This window comes from Heloderma suspectum, chromosome 2, assembly GCF_057233095.1.
Source record: "Heloderma suspectum isolate Gila_16-S chromosome 2, 16-S_ref, whole genome shotgun sequence".
NCBI classification, from domain to species: domain Eukaryota; kingdom Metazoa; phylum Chordata; class Lepidosauria; order Squamata; family Helodermatidae; genus Heloderma; species Heloderma suspectum.
The window spans coordinates 169,483,466-169,510,787 of NC_139459.1; the positions used below are offsets into that span (position 1 = coordinate 169,483,466).

General features: G+C 45.8%; 1 protein-coding gene across 1 annotated transcript in view; it reads left to right on the top strand.

The window, feature by feature from the left end:
- Positions 1-24,286: 24,286 nt before the first annotated feature.
- S1PR2 (sphingosine-1-phosphate receptor 2) overlaps positions 24,287-27,322 on the top strand; it is a 63,500-nt gene continuing 60,464 nt past the window's right edge. The window contains exon 1 of the mRNA XM_084835906.1: positions 24,287-24,757. The gene's annotated coding sequence lies outside the window, so the exon portion shown is untranslated. The remainder of the gene's footprint in view (positions 24,758-27,322) is intronic.

The window sequence follows — 27,322 nt, forward strand, 5'->3', positions numbered from 1 at the left end:
CCTCTCCAGTTTGTCTGCATCCTTCTTCAAGTGTGGTGCCCAGAACTGGACACAGTATTCCAGGTGAGGCCTAACCAGTGCTGAATAGAGGGGAACTAGTACTTCTCGGGATTTGGAAGCTTTGCTTCTATTAATGCAGCCCAAAAGAGCATTGGCCTTTTTTGCAGCCACATCACATTGTTGGCTCATATTCAGCTTGTGATCGACAACAATTCCAAGATCCTTCTCGCTTGTCGTGTTGTTGAGCCACGTATCCCCCATCTTGTAAATGTGCATTTGGTTTCTTTTTCCTAGGTGCAGAACTTGGCATTTATCCCTATTAAATGTCATTTTGTTATTTTCTGCCCAGCGCTCCAGTCTATCCAGATCACTTGGAATTTTGTTTCTGTCTTCCAAAGTATTAGCTATCCCGCCCAGTTTTGTGTCATCTGCAAATCTGATCAGCATTCCCTGCACCTCCTCCTCCAAGTCATTCATAAAAATGTTGAACAGCACTGAGCCCAGGACTGAGCGCTGCGGTACCCCACTCGTTACCTCTCCCCAGTTTGAGAAGGTCCCATTGATAAGCACTCTTTGAGTCCGATTCTGTAGCCAACTGTGGCTCCACAAGATCGTTGTTTCATCTAGCCCACTTTGAGCTAGTTTGCTCATCAGGAGATCATGGGGCACTTTGTCGAAAGCTTTGCTGAAGTGGAGGTATATGATGTCTACAGCATTCCCACGGTCCACAAGGGAGGTTACTTGATCAAAAAATGAGATCAGATTCGTCTGGCAGGACTTGTTCTTGACAAATCCAGGTTGGCTTCGAGTAATCACGGCATTGTTGTCAAGGTGCTTCCAGATGGATTGCTTTATCATCTGCTCCAGAATTTTCCCAGGGATTGATGTCAGACTGACTGGTCTGTAGTTCCCAGGTTCTTCCTTTTTACCCTTTTTGAAGGTAGGGACAACATTAGCCCTCCTCCAGTCATCTGGCACTTCCCCCGTCCTCCACGATTTCTCAAAGAGAATAGACAGCGGTTCTGAGAGTTCTTCTGCCAGTTCCTTTATTACTCTAGGATGCAGTTCATATGGCCCTGGACATCTGAACTCATTCAAAGGAATTAGGTGTTCCTTGACCATATTTCTATCGATCTCAAGCTGCAATCCTGCCCCTTCAGCCTGTACTTCGCCTTTGCCAGGGGGCTCATAGACCCTCTTTTGGGAGAAGACTGAGCCAAAGTAGGAATTGAGCACCTCTGCCTTTTCTTTGTCATCTGTTATCATTTTGCCATCCTTATTTAATAGCTGAACAACCATTTCTTTCCTCTGCCTTTTACTATGCACGTAGCTGAAGAAAGCCTTTTTGTTGTTTTTAGCCTCCCTCGCTAACCTCAGCTCATTCTCAGCTTTAGCCTTCCTGACACCATCCCTGCAATTCTGTGCTACCTGCCTGTACTCTTCCTTTGTTACTTGGCCTTCTTTCCTCTTCCTATATGTGTCCTTTTTTGTTTTCAGGTCATCCCTAAGCTTTTTGTGAAGCCACATTGGCTTCTTCTGTTGTCTTCCACCTTTTCTTCTTGTTGGAATTGTTTGTAATTGTGCCTTGAGAATTTCCTTTTTTAAAAGCTCCCACCCATCTTGGACTCCTTTTCCCGTTAGCGTCGCTTGCCATGGGACCTTACTGCTCATTGTTCTGAGTTTATTAAAATCAGCTTTCCTAAAATCCAGGGTACGTGGCGTTTGACTACACTCGGCCTTTGCTTCCCTTAGAACCAAGAACTCAAGTACAACATGGTCGCTTTCCCCCAGAGTTCCTGTAACTGCTACTTTATCCACTAAGTCGTCTCTGTCACCACTGCTCAGAATAGCTCTCCTGTAAGCAGATGACCTGAGGCTGACACAGGAGTACTAGGAGCCTATTCTTCTCCCGCAGACATTTACACATTGCTCTATAAATGATGCTGCACAGGATTCTTTCTCCATGTATGCATCACTTCATTATAATCAAGGGGGGATGCTGCCGGAGTAGTCGCCCTCAGAGAAATGCCCCAGCTGCAGCTCTCCACCCAAGAAGGAGCCTGTTGTATCCGGGGATCTTTGAAGGCTAAGGCAGCCAGCCAGAGCAATTAGGAATTTAGAGGAAGAAGGAGCACAGAGATAACTCCCAGATCCCATTCCAGCCAGGCAAGAAGCCAGACGTCTGATATTAAACACTGTGCACAATTGGAGAGAGCGAGAAAGAGAGTGAGAGTTTCTTCCATGTTCAAGATGTGCAGCTGATGACGCAAGCAGGAGGTCTTTGTGGTTCAGTGAACACTAGTGTTCTGGAAAGGGGTTTGGGAGAGAGCTCCACCATGGACCGGCTGACCTTATGTCTCAGCCTCAGTTCCTTATCTGTAAAATGGAACATAATCAGGTCTGTATGTCTGATTTTCCAACAACGACAGGAAAAGGAAATGAAAATTCTGTACCAAGGTAGCTTAAATTCTGCCACAAGAAAAAGTCAAGTTCTGCAACCTCTATAAATCTGTATTTTGTGAGAAAACTTGTTCAAAAATAATATTTAAATATGAATATTGGCGCAGATTTTTAAATTAAAAAATTACAGAGTAACACAGAAGTGGGATGGAATGGGTTTATGAAATGTGTGAAATTGACATGGACCAGAAATAGAGTGATCTGTCCAACCCTATCTTAGGCTCCACCTGATTTAACAGAAAAAATTGGCCAGTCACACTTGTGCCCTTCTCGTTTTCTCAGACTTCAGAGCATAGGAGGCCAATGCTGGAGATGTGGTAGATCTTGTGTGTATGTATGGATGGTGCCTTAGAGCAGCCTTCCCCAACCCAGAGCCCTCCTGATCAGTTGGACTACAACTCCCACAATCCCCAGCCAGCACTGCCACAAGACATGTTGGCTGGGGGTGCTGGGCATTGTAGTCCAACACATTTAGAGGAAGGCGGCCTTTGGGGAAGGTGGCCTTCTGCTGTGAGGTGGAATGCCATACTTAGCTGTACCTATATTCATATTGTTTTCTTTCATATGTGCGTCATCCCAGGATACGTTCATTTATTTGGGCACTTTCTGAGCATAACACAGCCTGTGGATCTAAAAAGCAGGTTAGAGGCCAAGGACATTATATCTATATCAGCACTGGAAGTTCCACTATTCCCTCATAGCGAGCAGTGGGTGAAGGAAAGGTTGGAGCTTAGCGTTATAGAAAAGGTAACTTATAATAAGAATGAGTTGTTACTGTTATGGCTCTGTGTGCTTGGAATCCTGTAGGTTTTATCCCACCGGGGCAAATAGTAGCTGTGGGAGGGATTTTACACTGGGAAAATATCAGGGATAGTCAGGTTGATGGATACAAGGGAGAGGGCCTTTTCTGAGGTGGCCCCATGTGTCTGGAATTCGCTACCAACTCAAACTTGTCAAAGCCTTATCACTACAGGATAGAATCCTCAAGAATCATTTATTTTCCCTGGCTGTTTCTTGAGTTGTGTTTTTTATGGGTCTGCTCATGGTTCTGACTGCATTTTTTTTGCGGGGGAGGGTTACCTATTTTGGGGGGGGTGGAATGTCTTTTTATTATTGTTGCTGGCTTTGATGAATGTTGATGTTTATTATAGTATTGTTTTTAATCTTGTGAGCCACCTTGAAAGTGGTCTGAACTCTAAAAGCCTCTCCTGGCTTTCATTAAAATTATAAAAAATGGTGGTCGATCCAACCACAGATGCTTCGAAGAAGCCCAGAAGCAGGACATGAAGACAATTGCCTTCTTCCCTGTTGCTCCTTAGCAACTGGTATTCAGTAGCATACTATCTCTCAGTGGAGGCGAATGGCTCTGATGTCGGGGGGTGGGGGTGAATCTGCTCTGGGTTTCAATCAGAACCAGTCAGAACTCTAAAGGAGCTATCCAAGGTGCTTGGCACCTTGGATAGCTCCTTTAGGGTTCTAACTGAAACCCAGAGCAAATTCATCGCCCCACTGACATCAGAGTCACCAGTGTTATCTCTCGTTTTTGTTTTTAAATCATCACTGCAAGAACAGTTCCTTTAAGCATTTGTTTGCAAGCTATATAAATTATCCTAGTAGAGCTGATGGGGTGACCTCTACAAGTAGGGGTGCTTGGATGAGATCCTGAAAGTGCTTCTGGATCATTACAAAGGTAACCAAGAAGGTGGTGTCCATTCAACTCCAAGCAGTCTTGGATGAAATTGATTATCTGGACCCATTCAAACTGGCTTCAGAGTGGGATATGGAGTTGAGACTGCCATGGTCGCCTTGGAGGACGAGCTTTGCCTGGAAATTGATAGTAGGAGTGTATCCCTGTTGATTCTTTTGGATCTCTTAGTGGCATTCGATACCATCAACCATGATATCCTTCTGGATCGTTTGAGGGAGCTGGGGGTCGGAGGCACTGCTCTGCATTGGTTCCGCTCCTTTCTTTCAGGATGATTCCAGATGGTGTCACTTGGGGACAGTTGTTCCTCAAAAAAGGAATAATTATGTGGAGTCCCTCAGGGCTCCATTCTATCCCCGATGCCATTCAATATCTACATGAAACCGCTGGAAGGGATCATCAGGAGGTTTGGGGCTGAGTGTTATAAGTATGCTGATGACACCCAAATCTATTTCTCCTTAACGTCTTTATCCAAGGAAGATATGACTCCTCTGAAGGACTGCCTGAAGTCGGTAATGGGCTGGATGAGGGAGAACAAGCTGAAATTGAATCCAGGCAAGACAGAGGTGCTTGTTGTGAAGGGCCCTAATTCAGGTATCGAGGTATGTCAACCAGTTCTGGATGGGGCCGCACTCCCCCTGAAGGAGCAAGTTCGTAGCTTGGGGGTGCTTCCTGACCCAATCCTGCTCCTGGCACCCCAGGTGGAGGCACCGGTGAGAAGTGCCTGTTATCAACATCAGCTGATAACACCAGCTGTGCCCGTTCCTGGACCATGTGGATCTGGTAACGGTGGTGTACGCGCTGGTAACCTCTAGGCTTGATTTCTGCATTGACTGTACTTGGGGCTGCCTGTATATTTAGTTCGGAAACTTAACTGGCACAGAATATGATAGCCGAGTTGGTCTCTGGGACACCCCGTGGAGACCATATTACACCAGTTTTAAAATCTTTACACTAGCTGCCAATTTGTTTCTGAGCAAAATATAAAGTGCTGTTTCTTACCTTTAAGGCCTTACATGGTCTAGGTCCAAGGTGCCCTAGGGAGCGCCTTCTCCTCTACGTCCCAATCCGCCACCTAAGGTCCTCTGAGGGCTTTCTGCTGTGTGAGACTGGCACACGCAAAAGGACTTTTTCCTTTGTTGCCCCTCAGTTGTGGAAGGACCTGCCGAGTGAAATGCACCTGCTGACCTTGTTGAAGGTTTTTAAGCTGGTGTTAAAGACTCTATTATTCCAGCTAAAAGGACTTCCCTTTTTAGAACTCTTGTTCCTTTTGCTGACTGTTGTGTACTGTTTTAAGCAGGGTTGTTTTAAGTTGTGTTTTATTGCTGGATTTAAAAAAAAATGTTTTTATTTCAAAGTTTTTAGTTATATGTTGTTTGTATATATTGTCCATATGTTTTTATGTAAATGGTTTTTTAACTTTGTATATTGTATTTTAATGTTTTAACTTTTGTAAACTGTCGAGAGAGCTTCCACTACAGAGTGGTATAGAAATAATAATAATAATAGATGTCTAGAAGGAGGCACTAAAAGTTGTGTTTCTGTCTTTGAGCCAAGAGGCTTTGTGGATTTCTTCAGGGTGTTTTAAAAATGGACAAACCCTATTTGAGCAGAAAAAACACCCGGAGAAAAGAAACGTGCATGTGCACCAATAGCAACTATCAGGCCACCTTCAGCCTCTTTTTTATTATTTCCATTTTCTTGCTATTTTCAAAAGGCTTTAAACAAATGATCCATTTAAACATTCTCCCAGCAATCCTGCCCTCTACCTACCTAGCCCACCCAGCTAGCCGCCTCTGTCCAAAAAGAGGAAAAAGACAAAGGAAGAAAAAGAAAAGAAAGGGATAATAAGGGGGAAATGACCAGGATCAGGGCCAATATCAGTACCCAACATCCTTAGGCAGCTACTGGGACCTATCACGCTGATAGGGCCCCACCACTGACACCTGTCCTGGCCTCCCCCTTTAAATTGTTTTTTCCCATCCTGGGGCTCTGAGCAGCACCAGACGGCTGAGTCTGGCTTCCATTTAAATCTCCCACAATGCCCTGGATCAACACTACATTCATTCATTCATTAGGGGCACTGTGGGAAATTTAAACGGCAGCTAGACCCAGCTGCCCCTTGCCACCTGATATGGCCTGTCCCCATGATCAGGTAAGCACACCAGGGGTCACCGATGGAGAAATTTTACAGGCACTTGGCTGAGGCCCCCTCAGACCTGAAACTGAAGTTGGCAGGGAAGGAAAGCTGGAGGAGGGCACCTAGCTAACATGGATGGTGTATACACAACTGTCACTAGGTAGTAGCCACATTAAGATGGCTCCACAGCAGTATCACATCACATTTGAAATAATTGCAGACCATATCACTGTGCATTTCTCAGATGCTTCGTTTTCTCCTTATCTTCAATCCAGGAGTCTATCTGAGGTGATGATTAAAACTTCCAGCGAAGTAAGATGATTCATTTCATGACTAATGCTACTCAGTACCTCTCCAGTCTACAAAACTGTAAACAATATTGTTATGCTCAGCTCAGCTTCTCCAAATGGTGAAAGGTCCAGGGGTGCAGCACCAGCCTGGTTTTTTTCTTTTCCCATTGGAAGGAGATCACTGGAGGCTTATTGGCATTTTATAATATTGGTGCTTATTTACAAATATACAGGTTGAGCATAGGTAGAGCTGCTGCTTAAACACTCCAACAGACAGCCAGAGTCCACTACTCCCATATCAGAACTTCAGGGAATCAGCCCACACACCCTAAGACGCTTCCAGAGCCCAGCCTCAACTGTCTGTGTCCTCCTTGGTCTCTGACTCAAAACTGAAATCAGTTCTTTTTACACACAGACAGAGACCTTATCCCCTCCCCTTAGGCAAAGAAGGGAAATCCCGTTGAGTCATCTCCAGGGATGTAGTAAATTTAAGAGTGCCGGTGCTCATCATGAAAGTACCAATAGCCATGTCCCCAAGGAGAGTCCAAAATGCAGGCAGCTGTGTTGATCTATATCTGTGTGTGTGTTGTGCGTGCATGTGTGTGTGTACACAAACACACACACACACCAAAGAGCAGCGGTACATAGCATAATAACAAAGCTATTAGGATCAAAACCAGCAGGCAACTATTCTAAGTGCCTGTGCACCAACGTTAGATGCTGATGAAGACATCAAAGAAAATTTTTACTCCCAGCTGGACACCATCTTATCAGAGATACCTAAGGAGGATAAATCATCCTCCTGGGCAATTTCAATGCAAGAGTTCAGCGTCATTTTGATTTGTGGCCAGGGACCATTGGGAAAGGAGTCGGCAATAGCAACCAGAATGGAATTCTACTTCTGACTAAATGTGCAGAGCATAATCTTGTCATTACCAACACACTTTTTTGTCAGAAAAATAAATTTAAAACATCATGGAAGCACCCTCGGTCGAAGCCCTGCCATCTTCTAGATTATGTAATTGTCCATGCCAGAGATCGCTGCGATGTACTCCTCACTAGAGCCATGATGAGTGCTGACGACTGCTGGACAGACCACCAATTAATTTGTTCCACAAAGGCCATTAAGACTGTCCCTCAGCGTAGGCTCCAAGGAAGAAAACCAAGGCATAAAATGAACACCCAAGCCCTTCAAGACCCTATTAATTTCAAACAACCCTCAAGGAACATCTACCTATGGAAACCCCTGAAAACGTCGAGGAACAATGGAATAAACTGAAGACTTCCATTATCGCAGCCTGTGAACAAACTATCGGATACCAAACTAAGAAACATCAGGACTGGTTTGATGAGAATGATAGGGAGATTGGTCATATTATTGATAAGAAAAGGAAAGTTTTCCCAATATGGCAAAAAGACATCAACTGTGCCGCTAAGAAAAAAATCTACACCAGTGCAAAGGCTGAGGTCCAAAGAAGAGCTAGAGAACTTAAGAACACCTGGTGGATAAAGAAAGCTGAAGAAATCCAGCATTGTGCAGATGCCCATGATGCACGGGGCTTTTTTAATGCCACAAAGGCCATCTACGGACCAACAAACCATGGTACAAACCTCTTACACTCAACAGATGGTGCTGAACCTCTAAAGGACAAAGTAGGGATGTACGAAACCACTTACCTGTTTCGTAAGTGGCATCTGCGGTGGGGGGGGAGGTGCTCCGTCCCTCCCCTCGGAATCCTCCCCGGCCGGCTCCACACTGCGGCAACTCTGCGGAGCCGCCGGCCGGGTGCATCCGCAGCTGGACATCCGGCTGCGGCAGGTCTGCGGACACAAATGGCGGCTGGTGTAGCAGCCGCCATTTGCATCCCTTCGCTGAGCCGTGATAGGCTATGTAAATATTTACGTAGCCTATCATGGCAAAGAGCGGGGACGCAAATGGCACAGCAGTCGCCATTTGCGTCCCCGCTCTTTGCCATGATAGGCTACGTAAATATTTACATAGCCTATCACAGCTCAGCGAAGGGATGCAAATGGCAGCCAGTGTAGTGGCTGCCATTTGCGGCCACAGCCTGGCAGCGGCCAGAGCCACCGCCGGAGCTGCTGCTGCTGGAGCTGCAGCCAGGTAGGCTCCGTTCTGGGGGGCTTCCATGGGGAGGTGGGGCAGGTTGCTCCATTCCGCCATGGATTCCGGGGGGCCGAATTCAGTGGATTCGGCCTCCCTGGGATCCAGGGCGGAACTCTCTGACATCCCTAGGACAAAGAGTCTATTGCACTGCGTTGGAAAGAGCATTACCACAACCTCCTTAACTGTAACTCTATTGTGATTGATGAGGTTTTCTCGCAAATCCCACAAAAACAAACCAGAGATGAGCTTGCAGTATCCCCTAGTTTGGAGGAAGTCAGTAAAGCCATTAACCAAATGAAAAATAATAAAGCTAGTGGACCCAATGGGATCCCTGTTGAAGTCTTTAAAGAAGGTGGGCCTGAAGCTACAACAGCTTCACAAGATCATCCAAAAAATCTGGATGAGGGAGGAGATCCCAGCAGACTTCAGGGATGCCATAATTATCACTGTCTTTAAAAAGGGTGATAGAACAGATTGTGGAAACTATCGAGGCATCTCCCTTCTAGCTAAGGCAGGCAAAATCCTGGCAAGGATCCTCGCAAACCGCCTTCTACCTCTCTCAGAAGATATCCTCCCTGAATCCCAAAATGGCTTCCACCCTTCCAGGGGGACAGTGGATATGATCTTCACCGCACGACAGCTCCAAGAAAAATGCAGGGAGCAAAACCAACCCCTGTACATGGCGTTTATTGATCTGACTAAGGCCTTTGACACTGTAAATCGTACTGCTCTCTGGACCATACTTCTGAAAACCGGATGCCCTAATAAATTTGTGAACATCTTGCGGCTCCTCCGTGACGACATGACAGCAACAATCTTGGATAACAATGGCTCTCAAAGTGATCCATTCAAAGTGGGATCAGGCATTAAACAGGGATGCGTCATTGCTCCAACCTTTTTCGCTATCTTCATCACTATGATTCTACCCCTTGTTGAAGGGAAACTTCCCACTGGTGTAGAAATCATATATTGAACAGATGGAAAACTTTTTAATCTCAGTAGGCTGAAAGCAAAAAGTAAGGTAATTACGTCCTCTGTCACAGAACTTCAATATGCTGATGATAACGTAATCTGCGCACATTGAGAGGAAGATCTCCAAACTATCTTAAACATCTTTGCAGAAGCATATGAAAAGCTCGGCCTCTCGCTTAACATCAAAAAAACCAAAGTGCTTTACCAGCAAGCACAAACCAATCCCTCTGTAGCGCCATCAATCCAGCTTAACGGTATGATGCTGGAAAATGTCGATCACTTTTCTTATCTTGGCAGCCATCTCTCCACAAAAGCCGACATAAATGCTGAAATTCGGCATCACCTGAGCTCTGCAACTGTAGCATTCTCCCAAATGAAGCATAGAGTGTTTGAGGATCGGGACATTCTCAGGGAGACCAAAGTGCTTGTTTACAAAGCCATTGTACTACCAACCTTACTGTACGCCTGTGAAACATGGACCATCTATAAACGCCACTCCCAACTTCTCGAAAAATTCCACCAACGCTGCCTCTGAAAAATTCTGCAAATTACTTGGGAAGACAGACGGACTAATGTGAGCGTACTGGAAGAAGCAAAGGCCACCAGTGTTGAAACAATGATTCTCCAGCATCAACTTCGCTGGATCAGCCATGTTGTTCAAATGCCTGATTATCGTCTTCCAAAGCGGTTACTCTATTCCCAGCTTATGAATGGAAAACGGAATATTGGTGGACAGCAAAAGATATTTAAAGATGTTCTTAAAGCTAATCTAAAAAAATGTAACATAAGGATTGAGAACTGGGAAGCTCTAACTCATGAGCATTCCAACTGGAGGTCAGCCTATATTAAAGGCGCTATGGACTTTGAAGAAGCACAAGTACAGAGCGAAAGGGAGAAATGAGCCCAGCGGAAGGCATGTCAAGCAAACCCTCACCGTGACCACCTTCCCCCTGGAAACCTATGTCCTCACTGTGGGAGGCTGTGTAGATCCAGAATCGGCCTTTACAGCCACCTGCAGACCCACTGCTAGAGATTAATGTGTTGATTGACCTATCTTCTATGAATCTGTCCAATCCTTTTAAAGAGTTATCTATATAGACTCTGGCTTTGGAAGACAATCTTACTCGGTCACGAGTGATCGCCATGATGATGATTAGGATCAGCTGACAGTCATAGTATAGTGAGCCAGCAAATGGCAGTGTAGTGGTTAGCATGTTAGATTTAGGATGGAGAGATCTGAGATTGGATGAGAATTGGAAAGAGAAGGACCCCAAACAGCATGTCCCCAAACAGCATAAGACCACCAGCTCAAGATTTCCCGGCAGTTCATTTTCCCAGCACTATCTCAGAGTCAACAAGCCAGGTCTAGCCATTTTCATGTCCACCAAGAGGAGGCCTTTTGTAAAGCTAATGGGTCCCAACTGCCCCATCGAGACTAAGCCACTCACAAAATACAACAGGGACAGCTCACAAAATTATATCGTTGCTGAGATCATCCATTTCCCCGCAGCTACTGTGAGGATTGCAGCTAAATGAAGAGAGAACAAGGGGCAGGATCCAGTGGTGCCCTTGTGCTGGCAGCCAGATCTGCCTGTCCTGGTGCACACATGGGCAGCTCTGCTGGCTCTGACATGTCTGCAGATCCTACCACTGGCAGCCGTGATGCGGTGCTTCCGAGGGAAAGCCCCGAAACTACGGGAGGCACTATTTTCTGGAAGGGACGGGTTGCAAGCATTTCCCGTCAATCTGAGGCTTGCCCCAAGAAGTGCTACTCTGGTGGCCACCAGCAATCAGGACCGTGCATGCACTGGGATGGGTGGATCTGGCCACCTGCATAAGGGCACCATTGGATCCTGCCCATTGGAGCCTGAGGGGGCTGCAGATGATGTAATTGTCCCTGCTAATCAAAGGGCATCTCTACACCGGCCTAAAATCCTGCATCTAAAACGGGACTTTCTGCTTCCGTCTTAAATGCAGAATCACAACTGACTCCCTTTACAGGCGCTTCCTCCCCCTCCTCCCCTTCCCCCCTCCTTCTCCCACTATCTGAGTCTTCCATTATCTTTCATTGATCTCGCTCCTCTTCTTGCTGCTTTTCCTTTTTCATGGAGGAAATTGAAGCGGAACATAAGCGGAGGTAATTTGATAGCTCATTATCTGTGATCTATTTAAAAATGGAACAAAGGGCATTCAGTCCAGGAGATGCCCTGGAGGGTCACAGCGTCAAGTAGATAAAAGCTCAGTGTGAAGGAGCCCAAAATGTCCAGCGGGTTGACCCTGTGAGCCCTGGCTCCATTACACCGCTGGTCATCTTTTCTGACCATCACCTAGCCTTTTTGGCTCCCAAACCCATAATGATACACTTAATATACTTTTAATAATGACAATATTGAAAATCATTGATAAACACTGACATCAACTTTAAATGTCATCTTCCTTTACCCTGATGCTGCCTCAAAAGCAATGCAGGAAGGCGTATTTTGTACAAGGTTAAAATCAGTTCCTAGTTCCCAGTTCCCTATTCAAAACAGACCTGCATGGGGAGCCTGAATAAGGAACTGAAGTTTATATGCCCTAAAGCTTATTTTGGAGTGTAGCAGCATACAAACATCAGTTCATTATTCAGGCTGCACACGCAGCTCTGTTTCAAATAAGGAACAACTGAGAAGTAGGATACTGCTTACAACTTCAGCCTTGTGCATTACGTGGAGACAGGATCCAGATGGGGGGCTCCTAGTGCTTCTACTCAGGAGGCATGGTGCAGCTATTCCAGCTTTTCTTCCATTTTTATTTTATTTTTATTTTGTTGTGGAAGGAAAGAGATGGAAGAAGCAGTAGGAAAATATGGGAGGTTTAAGAGTGGAATACAAGGATGTCCAGACCACCCATAACATTCCATGAATGAAACAGCGCAATGGCACAATAAAAGTACTCCCCGTCAAAGAGGTGAGCGTGTGTTGGATCTGAAGGAGGACTGGCATTCTCTATCTAACCAGGAGAGAGATGGGGAAGGCATTGAGAAAGGAGACTCAAACCATAGGAAGGCTTTCAATGGTGAGGGGTAGATAATTGTAAGTTAACTGTAATTAATGGTAGAAACCCCTACCCTGGCTTCTTACAGTGGAATGAAGATCTGTTTGGTCAGCTATGTATTTTATTCTATTTCTGTGTTAGACTTTGTTTACTCTCTCTCTCTCTCTTTCTCCCCCCCTCCTGATTGATTTTAAGCAGCTAGATTAGATTATTCATAACATTGTTTTATATGGTTGCTTTAGCTTTATTGAGATTTATTGGCGTTCTTTATTATGTATTGCTGTATTGCCACTGTTGTTGATATATTTATTTTGTAATTTAAAAATATATATATTTTGAAATGTTATAGTGATTGTTCATTTGATATACTCAGAGCTGCTTTGGGCACAGTCTTGTGGGAAAGTGGCATACAAACAGACAGATGAATGAATGAATACTATCCAGAAATTCTTTAATATTATCTGGTGAGGAATAACTTATATAACTCTATAGAACTGAACACTGATCTGGTCCTGCTCTTATAGTACATTGTTTTGATCCCCTATGGCTGCAATTTTGTTCTTTGTTTAGCTGTTTGCTACCTGAAGGCCGATAGTTTAATCTTCAACCCAGGCCTGGCATCAGCACCTGGCCCAGTTGGGCAAATGCCAGGGGTTCATGGACCCAAAGAGGGCCCACCGGGGCTGGTGTCCGTTGCCACATCCTCCCTTCTTTTCTCTTTACCTTTTTACTAGTGTGGTAGGTGCACCGTGAAGCAAAGTGCCAGTGGAGGCTGTAGCAACCCAACACCCTCTTTCCCACAGTATGCCTCTGGGCCTGACTACACCAGAGCCCTTCCGCAGAAAAGAAGTTTGCGGGTGGCTCCAGCCCAGGGCCCCCTACAGCCCTCTTAAAAATAATTGCCTGGCTCCAGCCAGAGAGGGGAAGAATGGAAGCAGTGAGGTGAGGGGAATAAGAAGAGATGAACTAGAGCAAATGCAGTTATGTAAATGTAGACTTCCTTCCAGTCAGGGGTACAATATGGAGAGGGGCATCCAGGTGGCCCTTGCCCCCAGCGATGGGGATCTAGAGTGTGTCTTTGGAAAAGTAATAAATACTGGAAATATCATTCAGGATTGGGAGAATGCTCCACACCACTAGCCTGGATCCTTATGTATCGCACCATCCCTGCATAAGAAGCTGATATGAGCAGGCAAGGTTTGTAGAAGTACAAAAAGTATTTAGGGGGAAAAAGTCCAAAGGGAGGGGTGGGGACCTTGAAAAAAAAAAAGAGCTCAATGAAGAACATTTTTAAAATCAATTTTGATTAAAAGTTTCAACAAAACAAAACAAATAAAAAGCAAGAACAACATTCTAAAAAAGAAAAGAAAAAGATTATACATAAACGTCAATAAAAGCAGATCACATATCCGTATATAGGTCATTTGCAAGTGGTGCCAATATACCGCTCTTTCAAATGTTGCAAGTGCAAGTCTTCAATCCATTGCGTTATAGGAGGTGAGCATTTCTCCTTCCAGTATTGTAGTATCAGTCTTTTGACTGTCAAAAGGGTGAGAAAAATCCATTTACACTGACCACGTATTAACTTCCCAGAAGCAGGTGAATAATTTAAAAGAGCATGTACATCAGTAAATATTAAAGAGTGTTCCAATATGAAGTTTATCTGTATAATAACTTCCTCTGAGAAGGAGGCAACTATTGGGCATTTCCAAAGCATTTGATTGAAAGATGCATTAACTGTATTACACCTCCAACAATTAGCCGAATGAGACAAAACTTTATTGAAGAGACGTGGCCTCCAGTAGACACAAAACAAGACTGTTTGCTGAATAAGACATAACTGAAGATACAGAGACAGATCAGATACTTACACCAAAGCAGCGATCCATTGATTAGGCAAAATAGAACAATCCAGTTCCCTGTTCCATTCCTGCTTACGACCCTGTGTATCATATTTATTCACTGATAGTAAGTATTTATAAACATAAATCGTGGGTTGATGTACCTGATCAGCTTCAATAAGTGTTTCTAGTAGCAGCGGGGACTCATAGATTGTAAAAGCAGCAGGACTGAACAAATGTTGCATTCAGCTGTAACAGGCAAATCAAATTTATCTCACAAAGCTGAAAATGACAAAAACTCATCATCAGCACCCAACAGTTGATCCAAGGTAAAAATCATCTTATCCATCCAGGTCTGCCACAAACATTTTCTTTCCAATTTTGAATCTGGATTTCCTCAGAGAGTCAATTTGGCATGAGAAAATGGATTAAACTGTAATTGGCATGAAATTATATGCCACACATCTCTAACCACTGAGACTGTGGGAAGAGCTCTGTCCACCTTAATATGCTCAGAACCTAATGCCATCCATTTGGAGAGAGGCTCCAGACAGGAAGTTTCCAAAACTGACCAAGGTGGAAAATCAAATCTAAGTGGAAAAGACCAACATTTACTACAGGTCAGCAGATAAGCCCGATGATATGTAGCAAGATCCAGAAAGCCAAACTCTCCTTCTTTAGTTGGGAGTTGCATCCTTTTCAAAGATATTCTTGATGGAAAGGAGCCCCCAGAAAATTTGCGAAACAAAGCATTAAGCTTTTGGAAATATTTGCCAGGTATAAATAAAGGAATCCCATGTATAACATAAACAGTTTGAGAGATAGTATTCATCTTAAGTCAATTAACCTTACCCCACCAACTCAGCTTTAAAGATGCCCATTTATCTATATCTCGTGAAATATCATTGTTCAACTTATTTAAATTTAGCTTGATCATTTGAGATATCTCTCTGAGGATAAGTATTCCCAAATAAGTAATAAAGTCTGGGCACTGTCGAAATTGCCACTTAGGGTACATTCTAGTGTATTAGCTATCTCCAATCGGCATCATTTCCAACTTTGACAATGATGGAGATGAACATGGAATGCTGGCTGACTGTATCTCAGAAAAGGGCACAGCTGGCAGTCTGGAATCCTGAACAGGAGAACTCCTCACTAAAGCATTTTGCTGCAGGTCCCAGGGCTGGCATCAAGTGTAGGCATGACTGGGCACCTGCCAAGGGCCCACACCCCAGCAGGGGCCGACTGACAAGAGCCTCCTGCAGTTGCTCCTCCTCTTATCATCGCAACATGCTTGTTCATATGCCTCTCACCTTGATCCAGACAATGGTGGTGGTGAATCACAGAATAGTAGGGTTGGAAGGGGCCTATAGGACAATCGAGTCCAACCTCCTGAGGAGGAGGAGCAGATTCCCTTGCCTACTTGTTCTGTGACTCTCTGCCTGTTAAGCAAACAAGTAGTAGTAATAATTAGATGAGAAGCCAGTGTGGTGTAGTGGCTAGAGTGCTGGACTGGGAGTCAGGAGATCTGGGTTCTAGTCCCCACTCAGCCATGGAAGCTCACTGGGTGACTTTGGGCCAGTCACAGACTCTCAGCCCAACCCACCTCTCAGGGTTGTTGTTGTGAGGATAAAATGGAGAGGAGGAGGAGGATTATGTACGCCACCTTGAGTTCCTTGGAGGAAAAAAGGCAGGATATAAATGTAATAAATACATAAATAAATAAATAAATAAATAAATAAGCAAGCCATAGGAGCTGGTGACAATGGCAATGAAAAGGTAGATTCACTGAAGGAGGGGGACCACTGAGGGCCCTCAGATACCTGGAGCTGGCACTGCAGGTCTCATTTGAAGGCATATATATCATACCACATGTCTATTGCTGGAAGAACCATGCATGAAGCTCTGACTGTTTAAAAGTTTGTTGCTGTTGTTCAGTCGTTCAGTCGTATCCGACTCTTCGTGACCCCATGGACTATAGCACGCCAGGCCTTCCGTTAATCTTCCCTAAAAGCCCCTTTTTCGATGTGAAGGTTTGCACTCCGTGCCGTATCGTAAAGTTCCTGCTTTTAGAGAAACACGTGCTTCCTTTCCAGTCTCCTTTCTCTGATCATCTTTGGTACAGCCACCACCGGCAATGCCACAGTCTCCACCTCAGTCTTACACCTGGATGTAGCTGTGCATATTTTCCACTCTTGTGGTAGAAGCGGGGGAGTTTAACAGAGTGATGCAAGGAGTCTTGTAGCTTTTGTGAAAGGATTCAGTCAGGTGAAAAGATACCCCCCTCCTCACTAGTTCCTTTTTGAAAGAGCAACAGTCAGAACCATGACTAGGAAACCCCAATGCCCCTTCAGTGTCATTTCCCCCTAAGCGGATGATGCAATTTCAGCAATTACTACCGCTGCAATCTGACGCTATAGGATATTAATCACACATTCCCCCACCCCCTAACTTTCAAAGATGTTATTGTTAAAAATGTTTTTCTTTAGAATTTCAGTGTTCCCCTCCTCGTCCATGGAAGTGAAGCTCTTTAACAAAAAAAGGAGCAAATGCCAGCAAAGCTCCTCTCTTCCTCTGTATCAGTGCCTTGCCATTTAATTCACTTTCGGGCCTGATCCCTCCACCCAGATTTCTTTTCTATAACCCCTCCCCACAAGATAGATCACCCTTCCCCAACCTGGTGCCCTCCAGATGTGTTGGACTATCATTCCCAGCATCCCCAGCCACCCATGAAGGATGCTGGGAATTGTAGTCCAGCACATCTGGAGGGCGCCAAGTTGGGGGAGGCTGATACAGATGCTGTTTATAGTTATTTGGGGTGATGGTGGGGAGGATCCTGATATTTGCTCATGTTCAGAGGACATTTTTTTTCAAACTTTGTTTTCTTTTATTTCTTTATTGCATTTCTAAACTGCCCCATAGCCGAAGTTCTCTGGGTGGTTTACAGAAGTTAAAACATTAAATACAATATAAAAAGTTTAAAAGTCATTTTCAAAAAAAAGCAGATAAAAGCACACAGACAATATACACAAACAACATATAGCTAAAAACAATATTGAACGATCAGTCATAACTAAAGACACATCCAGGACTGATTAAAACTCATCATGTGCTGCCAAATGCCTGGGAAAAGAGATAGGTCTTAACCTGGAACAGAAAAGATAATAATGTTAGTGCGAGGCAGACCCCATCAGGGAGCTTGTTCCACAGATGGGGGCCACCACTGAGAAGGAGCTCTCCCTCGTTGCTGCCTTCCAAGCTTCCTTTGGAGAAGGCACTTGGAGGAGTGCTGAATGTAGTGTATGGGTAGATTCATTTTGGGAGAGGTGTGCCATCAGGTATTGTGGTCCCAAGCCATGTAGTGCTTTATAGGTTAAAACCAGCACCTTGAATTGAGCTCGGAAGCATGTAGGCGGCCAGTGCAAGTGGACCAGAGTCAGTCTTATATGTTCGGACCGTCTGGTCCCTGTTAGCAATCTGGCCACTGCATTTGCAGAAGCTGCAGCTTCCGAACCATCTTCAGATAATTACTTAATTATTGTGCATAGTACAATGAGTTTATAGTCAACAAATACAGTAAAGGTCAATTATTCAAACAAAATAAAAAGAAACTGTGTTCCCATTCTTGTCTGAGTTACATTAACAGTAGAATGTTCTTAGAACACCCCTCATTTAATTAGATCCCTCCAAAGTGAAGTTTGGGGTATCGGCGGCTTATAGACCACTGTCCCTCTGTTGACAAAGGCTCCATCTACATGGAAATAGAATGAGAAGCCCTTTCTGGTTATGTCCAGATTTTAATGAAATTGCTTTGGTCCATCAGGGGCACACGAAGCAAGAACAGCAGAGTATACACTACCTAAAAACCCACTTTCACAGGTCATACAACACTTGAAACCCCCATACTTTGGGGTTGGGTGGGTGGAATAAAACTGAACATCATCAACCCCATAGGTGCTGCTCAGCGAATGAGAGAAGCTTGTTCCCCACCCCTGTCCACACTCCCCTGCTCAGGGACATTTACTGGAAGCCCTGAATTAAGCCACTGTAGTTTACCCCACACCTCTCCCCTCTCATCCACCATTGGGATATTGTGAAAGATTAAAAGATACTGCACTATTTTGAATGGGAAAAACAGGCTACAAACTGTGAATGGATAAAGCAGCTACTGTACTTCGCTATAATGCCTGAAACAGCGCTACTGCGCTATTCTGAAAGGGGAAAACAGACTACATACTGGGAATAGGTAAAGTAGCTACTGCACTAGGCTACATATTCTGAATGGGAAAACAGTACTACTGGAATATAGTGAAAGGATGAAACAGTGCGAAGCAATGCTAAGTGGGAAGGAAAGCCTGTGTCCAAAAGGCCCTAATGGGGAAAAAGAGGGAATGGAGGAGAGGGGCAGCCCCACCCCTTGACCATGTCACTGCCAAGTCACAGCTAGGTCACAGAGGCATGCCCAGGATTTAATGTGGGGGGACGGGGCACACTGCAGCGGAACCACATGGGAGCCCCATTTAAGGAAAAAAGAAGCACTACAAGGACTTTTGAAAACATGCCTTTTCCAGAGTGAAGCTGTGGGGTTCCTGCGGATTGGCAACAATGTCATCTGCTTCGAATTACCCTGATGTGCTCTCGCTCCGCACTAAATCAGTCGTGTAGATTGGGCCAAACACACTGAAGGGGAAACAGATTTCCATGAAGCGGTCATGTTTGGCCACCCCGCAGAACACTGCCGTGTGGGTTACTCTCTCTGAAAGTGAAATTTTCCAGATATTGGTGAACCAGCCCTGCATTGTGCAGCCGGAACCTGTTTCCCAGTGTTGTACTATTTCTGGATGCACTGCTAGCAACAAAAACAGGACTGCCTCACAGTGCCTCTCACATTATCCTTTAGACATAGCAGGGCTAAGAGGGGCTCTGGCACAATGATGCAACTAACAATATCTGAAATCACCCCAAATACTCCAGACCAGAAGTGTTGATCCTGGGGACAGTCCCACCACATACAGACCAGCATCCCAACACTCCCACTTCCCCTCCAGCGAAGTGGGGACAGGGAAGGGTTCATCCAATGAAGTCTGATTGGAGTGCAGTGCCATCTGTATATTGTTCTGATTGTCAACCCTTTCAAATTGGTGGAGATAGTCTTAAAAGGTAGTTTGGTCCAAAGTTTGATCCAACTGCCATTATCTATTTGGCACTGTAGATCAGTCTCCCAAACCGTCTTTAAACTTTGCATGTCAGCCATCGTTGCTTCCAAAAGTATGTTATTGATGTTAAGTAAGAGTCCTTTTATGTTCCCTATGGTTTGAAGGCACAAAGATTCAAAGTTTGTTAATGACCTGGTTAATGCCATGTTTTTGGCCACCTTGTGAGCAAATACTTTAATCTGGAGTTCCTGCATTCACCAAACTCGTGTTCCAAGTAATAGATCATTCAGTTTTGCCGATGAAATGGGCTGCCCTTTGTCTACAAGATCCCTCAGTCTATAAAGTCCTCTAGCTTCCCATTCCCTGTATTGTCCATATTTGTCCTCCTGCTGACAAAACGTCAGGCGATCCAGGAATGGGAGGAGAGGAAAATGGAGTGAGCTGTGTCACCCATCACTTCCAAACTGAGAAGGTGGCCTGGGTGAATAGGCTGGTCACGTATGCCAAGTTTGATGTCATAAAAGGAAGGAAAACACTTCCCCATAATGATGGAAGTGATCGTACATTTTCCATCTGTACCCACTCAGTGGTTATCTGGCTTGTTATTGATAATGTGGAGTAATTGAGAGATTTGGGCAAGTGGTCATATTTCTTTGACTGAGCCATGGCATTCAAAACAGGTTCTGGAGCTAAGAGTCTTTGTGTGCCCTGACTCAAATAAAACCTTTTCTTGGGTTAGCTACAAGCTCTGATTCTTGTGTGGGAGAAAGAATTACTTGGGTTGAGAGGGGGGTAAGGTTGGCAACTGACTAGGTAGGCGTGGGGGACATGTCTGGCTGCAGCCCAAAGAGAGTTGAGGTAGCTAGAAGTATCATGTTCACTTAAGGCAAAATTAGACATGTTACGTTTAACGCATTGCTTTATTGTGTTTCTTGTTGTTTTTACTGATAATAGCTGTGAGGGGGAGGGGTTGCCAGGAGGACCACGGTGCGTAGGGATGGAGGTTATCCCTACATTCCCCAACTGCCATCACAACCAACAGTCCTCTCCTGAAGTTGCCCTTAGCCTCAGAAGGGAAGCGTCCTTTGGTACCTATGGAAGCTTTCCCCCCAAGGCTAACAACAGCTAGGGGAGGAAGTTTTAATTAGGACAAGAGCAAGGGAAAATAGGATTAACTCCCTATTTTCCACACACCACAGCCTTGTTAAAAATCTGCCCAAGGAGGCTATTAATAGTAAAACACACACACACAGATGACAACAACCAAACTTCCATCATGTCTACTTTGGCCTTAGGGGTGAAAGGACAGACATTCTAAAAGGGAAGACGGCAACTTGTGGCCCTCCACATGTTGTTGTCCTACAAGTCCCATCATCCTTCACCACTGGCAAAGCTGGCTGGGGCTGATGGGAGTTGCAGCCAACAACATCCAGAGGCCACAACATGCCCACCCATTCTAAAATGTGGTGGAAGTAGTTTGAGGAACACACAAACCGGCTTCCAGGTGGCAGCTAGGGATGTACAGATTTTGTTAAATCCATTCCGTCTGTATTTCGCAGACCATCAGGTGTCTTTCATTCTGTTGTCCAGTCACTGACAGAATCGGATTTTTTTTTACCAGATTTTTGTTCTACTTGCCCTAATTCACATTAGTGCTAACATGCACTTCTGCAAATGTGCTAATGCATATTAACCGATGTGCACTAAATCCCCCTCCCTCCAAAAAGTGAAAAAAAAACAGTCCACAAGCCCATGGAATCCACATGACTAGGAAAAAGCCAGTCTGCTGCAGAACCACAGGTTGGATTCATAGAAATCGGAACTCATTTGAATCTGTTGTGGATTTCTCTGATATCCCTAGTTGCAGCCACTTCCATGACACTCAGAATGTCTGTCTCTCTTCACCCACAGCCTCCCCACACCCCGGGTTTTAACAACAACTTGGGCCTTATCTCTCAGACTAGATGCAACTGGGGGAAGGCACGTTTTTCATGTGTCTTCCCATTCACATGCAGGCCCCGTTCACCACCTTTGCAGGCAAGGTGGGTGGTGACCCACGATGGGGCCTTTCCTGTTTTGGCATCCCAACTTTGTTGGAACACACTCCCTAGGGAGGCTGGCCAGCCACCAAGTCTGATGTCTTTTCAGCATCCCCGAGTCTGATGTCTTTTTATTCTCCCCCGCATCTGGGGTCTGTTAAGTCTCTCGTTTTAGGTTTTTGATGCTGTTCAATCTTTACATTTTTGTAGTTTAACCTATTTGTAAGCTGTTCTGGGAGCCCTCCAGGAAGAAGATGTGGGATATAAATATCTAAAATAATAACATAAATGAATGTATAAAGTGTGTGGGGGGGCTTCCATTAACATGTCTGTTTTGGCTGCCAGCCTGGCGAGTTTTCTGAATTTTGCATTCTTGAGCAGTCAGCCAGCCAGCAACATACTTCCCACATCGTTTAGGAAAATGGTATGAGACTCAAGTGTAAGGGGGGAAGTAGTACAACCCTCTCTTCCTCCACTGAGTGAAGCAGTTGCTTGAGGTAGATGGTTTTGGTTGTCATAAAAGGGCAGCAAATGTATTATTATTATTGTTGTTGTTGTTGTTGTTGTTGTTATTATTATTAATCACCATCACCATCTGCCAAGGACAGGGAGGTGCTTGTGGGATTTTCTGCCTCAGGTGCCAAAATAACTTGGGCACTATGCTCCTTGACTAGGGCAGCAGGGGGCAAGGGGGCATTTTATGCTGCACCTTAGACAGTGACATATCTTAGGCTGACCCTGAAGCCAGGTTGTCACTTTTTAGCAGCGGTGGTAAGCAAAGCACACTGGCTCTGCAGCATTACTCTGTATTACCTGGGTGTCTCCTGGGCCCTCTGAGGGACAGTTTGTCAGGAAATTTCTAAAGTGAAAAATGTGGCATCCAGCCTTGTCTGGATGACACAGCGGCTGTCCACTCCCATGCCCAAATCTGGAACTAATTCTCCCTAAACCTGGACATGTGGAGGTTGGTTGTGATTAGTGATTACTCAGTGAGAGGGACAAGTCTGCACACAGTTCATAGGTTCTTACTACTTCACATTTGCAGGACTGAGCCACAGAATTACAGACAGATTCCAATGCAACCCTGTGGTAATCAAACCCTTATTATTGTCCAAGTGGCTGACATTTTTAGTCCTCCCCCAGCCAAATTAAGGAAAGAAGTGCTTTGATTTTTGAGAGGCTGGATTAAAACAACAGCAACTGCACGCACTGAGAATTAAGTGTGCCTTGGCCTTTCAAAGGCTTTGATGTTCTTGCTGTTGAGGATGGCTGTGTGTATATATTTCCCCATAAACAAATGCATGCATTTAAGAACTTAATGCTGTGTGGCCTGGCTTAAATTTGTAACTGCGGGGTGCTGGGGTTCAACATGTCCTGGCGTGGAGAGGAGAGGGGGGGGTTAAAGTTGTAGCCCCACTCAGAAAGTCACAATCTGTCTGTGAACTGCACAGTCCAAGAAGCGTGCCCAAGGGTTCCTTGCAGTGTCGCTGGCCTGAAAAACTCATTTTACTTGGCAGATGCACTACTTGACCGGAGGCCCTACAAGTAGAAATATGGCCACACCAAGTAGCTGCTTGGATTCCTTGTGCATTCTTCAGCCTGGCTGCAGTCCTACAGCAATCATTTATTCCTGAGCAAACACAGGCTGGATCACGCTGCAAGTATGTGTTTGCCAAGGCTAAGCTTTCCAGGTTGCAACCCAGAGAACCGACTTTTGGGAGAGGCTGCTAATGCTGCTGCCACTTCTTTCACCTCATCCCATTCTTCCCTATGCCCCGTTGCTCGTCCTCCTCTCAACCTGCTTTTGGGCAGAATTAAATGTCTGCTTATTTCAGCAGAGAGGGGAGGAGGGCATGGCAGCATCAGAGAGGGGCAGAGGGCAGGTGCTCTCTTCTCCTTCCTCCCAGCAAGTAGCTCCCCCACACACACACACACTGCTGGAGCTCTGCAGTTGCTTGAAGGACATGCACTCCCCCGCCCATGCACTTTGCCCCTTCAGTGCCTTCTGCCAGGTTTCTTCCCCATCTTTTGATACCACCACTGGAGGAGGGTGAGCTACAGAACCAGGGAAGGTGCAGAGTGGGAGGAATCTGCAAGCACATCTGTTGCACAGCTGCTATTGAAGGTATAGTTAAACACAGGCCTACCTTGCAGGACTGTTGTACTGATTACAACTAGATAATGCACATGAAGCACTTGAAACACCTGAAAGCACTATACAAATTTTTAAGTATCATCATATATCAGGGCAAATATTTTAGAGGCCTAGATTTTTTATGGCTATCTTATCCCTGTGCTGTTTGTTGCTTTATATTGTATTTTAGCCTCTCTTAAGTATTTGTATTGTATGTTTTTAACTGTTTGTATGGCATTTTAGTCTTTTAACTGTTTGTAACCCTCCCAGGGAACGTTGGTTACTGGGTGCAGTAAAATTATTATTATTAATAATAATAATAATAATAAACCCACTTAACCCCGACAGTGACTATGATGATTTGAAAAGTAGCAATATACTCGTGGGGTCTACGGCGGGGCGGGGCGGGGCGTCGTGGGTGTTTTACTCTGTTCTGGTTTTTCGCTCGTCTGAACCTTCGCCGCCGCTCGCCAGAGCGCGTCAGCTGGTGAGCGGGGCAGCCGGGGCGCCCGCGAGGAAGCCGCGACGTGTCCAGCTCCGCGTCCTCGAGGAGGGGCGCCGGCGGCTGCCGAAGAGCCCGCTGGGCGGCCGGTGGGACGCGCGCTCGGCCCCCCGCCCGGCTGGAGGAAGTGAGCGCGCACCGCCTCCTTCCCGCTCTAGCCAGCGCACAGCCGGGGCGCTTCGACGGCTGGCGCGGGCGGGCGGGCGGCCGGGCGGGCCGACCCGATGGAGGCAGGTCGCCAGCCCCGCTGCTCGACCCGGCTGCGTCCCGCCGCCGCCGCCGCCGCCGCCGCCCGGGCTGCCACGGCCGGCTGAGGGGAGCGCGCGCGCCGTCGCGACTGGCGCCTCCGGGAGCCGCGAGGTGAGTCTGCGGCGGCCGCCTGTGCCCGCTCGCCCTGCTGCCCAGACTCGGCCGGATGCGCGGAATGGCCCTTCGGCCCCCTCCGCCCTCCCGAGGCTCCCGTCCTGCCCCCCGCCAGCCCCTCTGCCCCAGCGCTCCCTTCTTTGCCTGGCCCGCTTCTCCAGCCTCCCCTCCTCCTCTTCCTCCCCTGAGACGCTCGCGCTCCCTCTCTCCAGCAAAGAAGCGCATCTCTCCTTTGTCGGGCAGCTTCTTCCCCTCCCCTTGGACTCGCTGGCCCGCCACTCTTGCGCGTCCTGCCCGAGGTTGCCTTCAGTTTTCCTCAGTCCCTCCCTCACTTACTCTGCAGAAGTCTGCCAGTCCCTTCTCTTCCCCTGCCAGGATTCCTCCTTCCTTCCTTCCTTCCCCCTCAAACGTGCCTTACATCCTTTCTTCCAGTTTTGAGGTGCATCTCCTCCACCTCCTCCTCTTCTTCCCCACCTCCGCTCTGGAGCTCTCTTGGCTGCTTCGAATAACCCAGCCCCACCTCCGAGAGCGAAGGGACAACTTTAGTTGCTTGGATGGCATTGGTAAGGCGTAATATAGCCCTTACTGATCTGCAGTGTTAATGCTTCAGCTCCTTAGGCATACTTAGAGCAGACCCATTGAAATAAATGGGATTTAAGTCACTCGTGACAAATTGCTATTTTTTTATTATTTACTACATTTTTATACTGCCCCATAGCCAAAGTGCTCTGGGCGGTTTGCAGAAAATTAAAAACCATTAAATGCTTTCTACAAAGTGTAAAACCATTTACGTAAAAACATATATGCACAGACACAGACAACATATACCTAAAAGGATTTTATACTTGTCTCATTGAAATCTGTGGGTCTACTCTAAACACAGAGCTGGCTTTTGCGGGGGGCATGCTCGGCCCAGGATGCCGAGCTGAAGGGATTGCTGAGCTTGCTGCCTTGGTGCTTCTTTGTGTACTTTCTGCAGTGAGCCAGGGCAAAGGAAAGCAGTAACTAAGTGTCTTTAACCTCTCCCCTCCCCCCCTCCCCAAAAGTTCTACAGGTTGTTTGGGTAGGATGTATAAAAATGAACTTTCCAGCTTTCAAGTATGTTTCCTTTTCCATTTACAGTTTAACATCATTTGTTCTAGATAAAAATCAACAGAACGCAGCTTTACTTTGAGATGTTACTTTGAGACAAGCGCTACAAATACTATAAAAACTATGGTTAATAATAGAAGAAACTGTAAGCTGACTGGGGGTGGGGTGGGGGGACTGAAGGCACTCCTTGCCCAAGATGCTATTTATCCTAGGGCCATCCCTGTCTAAGTATGACTAAATCTTGATCCAAACCACAGGGTATTATTACTTGCAAAATTTGTGTCCTGGTGACAGTGAGCATGGGAGACATGTATAATGCAAGGACTTCTAAGGGGGGGGGGGGCAGACTGTCTTCATATGCTCAGATACGTATCCTCCACTTCAGGCAGCAAAAGGTCTTAAATACACATTGAACAAATGGGTGGGTTTCCCCCTTCGATATCATGTCCTGTGCTGAGGCCTGTGTGCTCTTCCGGGAAGATTCTTAAGTAGGCTATATCTTCTCAACACAGCTCAGAATAGAGCTAGATTTTAAAAAGGAGGAAACTCTCCATTCATTCAAAGCTTAGATTCTCTTAATACGTGCAGGTTCCCCAGTGAAGGGTTGCAGTGGTGTCGTGGACCCAGGGCTCAGAGGAACGCAGTGCCGGCACGTTTTGATTAGCAGGGACACTGATGTCATCTGCAAACTGCCCCCCCCCCCGACTTCCCTGTTCTCTCTGAGCTTAGCTGTAATCTTCACAGTAGCTGGGGGTGGCAGGGTGGAATTTTCTCAACAACAATATATAATTCAGAGCTAGCCTTGTTATAATTCAAAGTATTTTGAGGTGTCCTGATCCTGATTGGGCAGTCAAGACCCATTAGCTTTACAAAAGAGATGAAACCTGCTAGAATTTGGTTTGTTGGTATGTTGCCTTTTGGGGTGTGGCTGTGGGGACTGTCATGATGAGTGCCTGTACCTCAAAAGTTACCACTACACCACTGAAGGGCTCTGCAGCTCAAAAGACCCAAACATATGGGAACTGATTTGTCTGTGTTGAATAAATCTTTTTCTGAAGCCACTGATGCACTATTCTTGTGCTGAAGTTTTCATTCAGGGAACTCGGGCTGTGATGACAGTGACGTGGCCACAATTTGCAGTAATCACATAAAATGTGAAGGGGAGGTGTGTGAATCCCCAAACATTCAGGGGCTCATGGTGGGCTCTGATCAGTTATTTGAATCCAGATCCAAAGCCTGTGAACACAAGCCACAGGACTTCCTTTTGCACTCAGCCTCTGAATTTACGCTGTTCACATTATGGTCTCCGGGTTTTTAATCAGTTGCATAGTTATAATAAAAAAATTCTCGGGAGTCTGCAGGGCTTGACCTGGAAACCTAACCACAAATGTAACATCTGGGTACTGCAAAGAGGCCACAAAGCTTCTCTTGATATAATCATTATTTCTTCTGCAGAAGCCAGCCAATAGT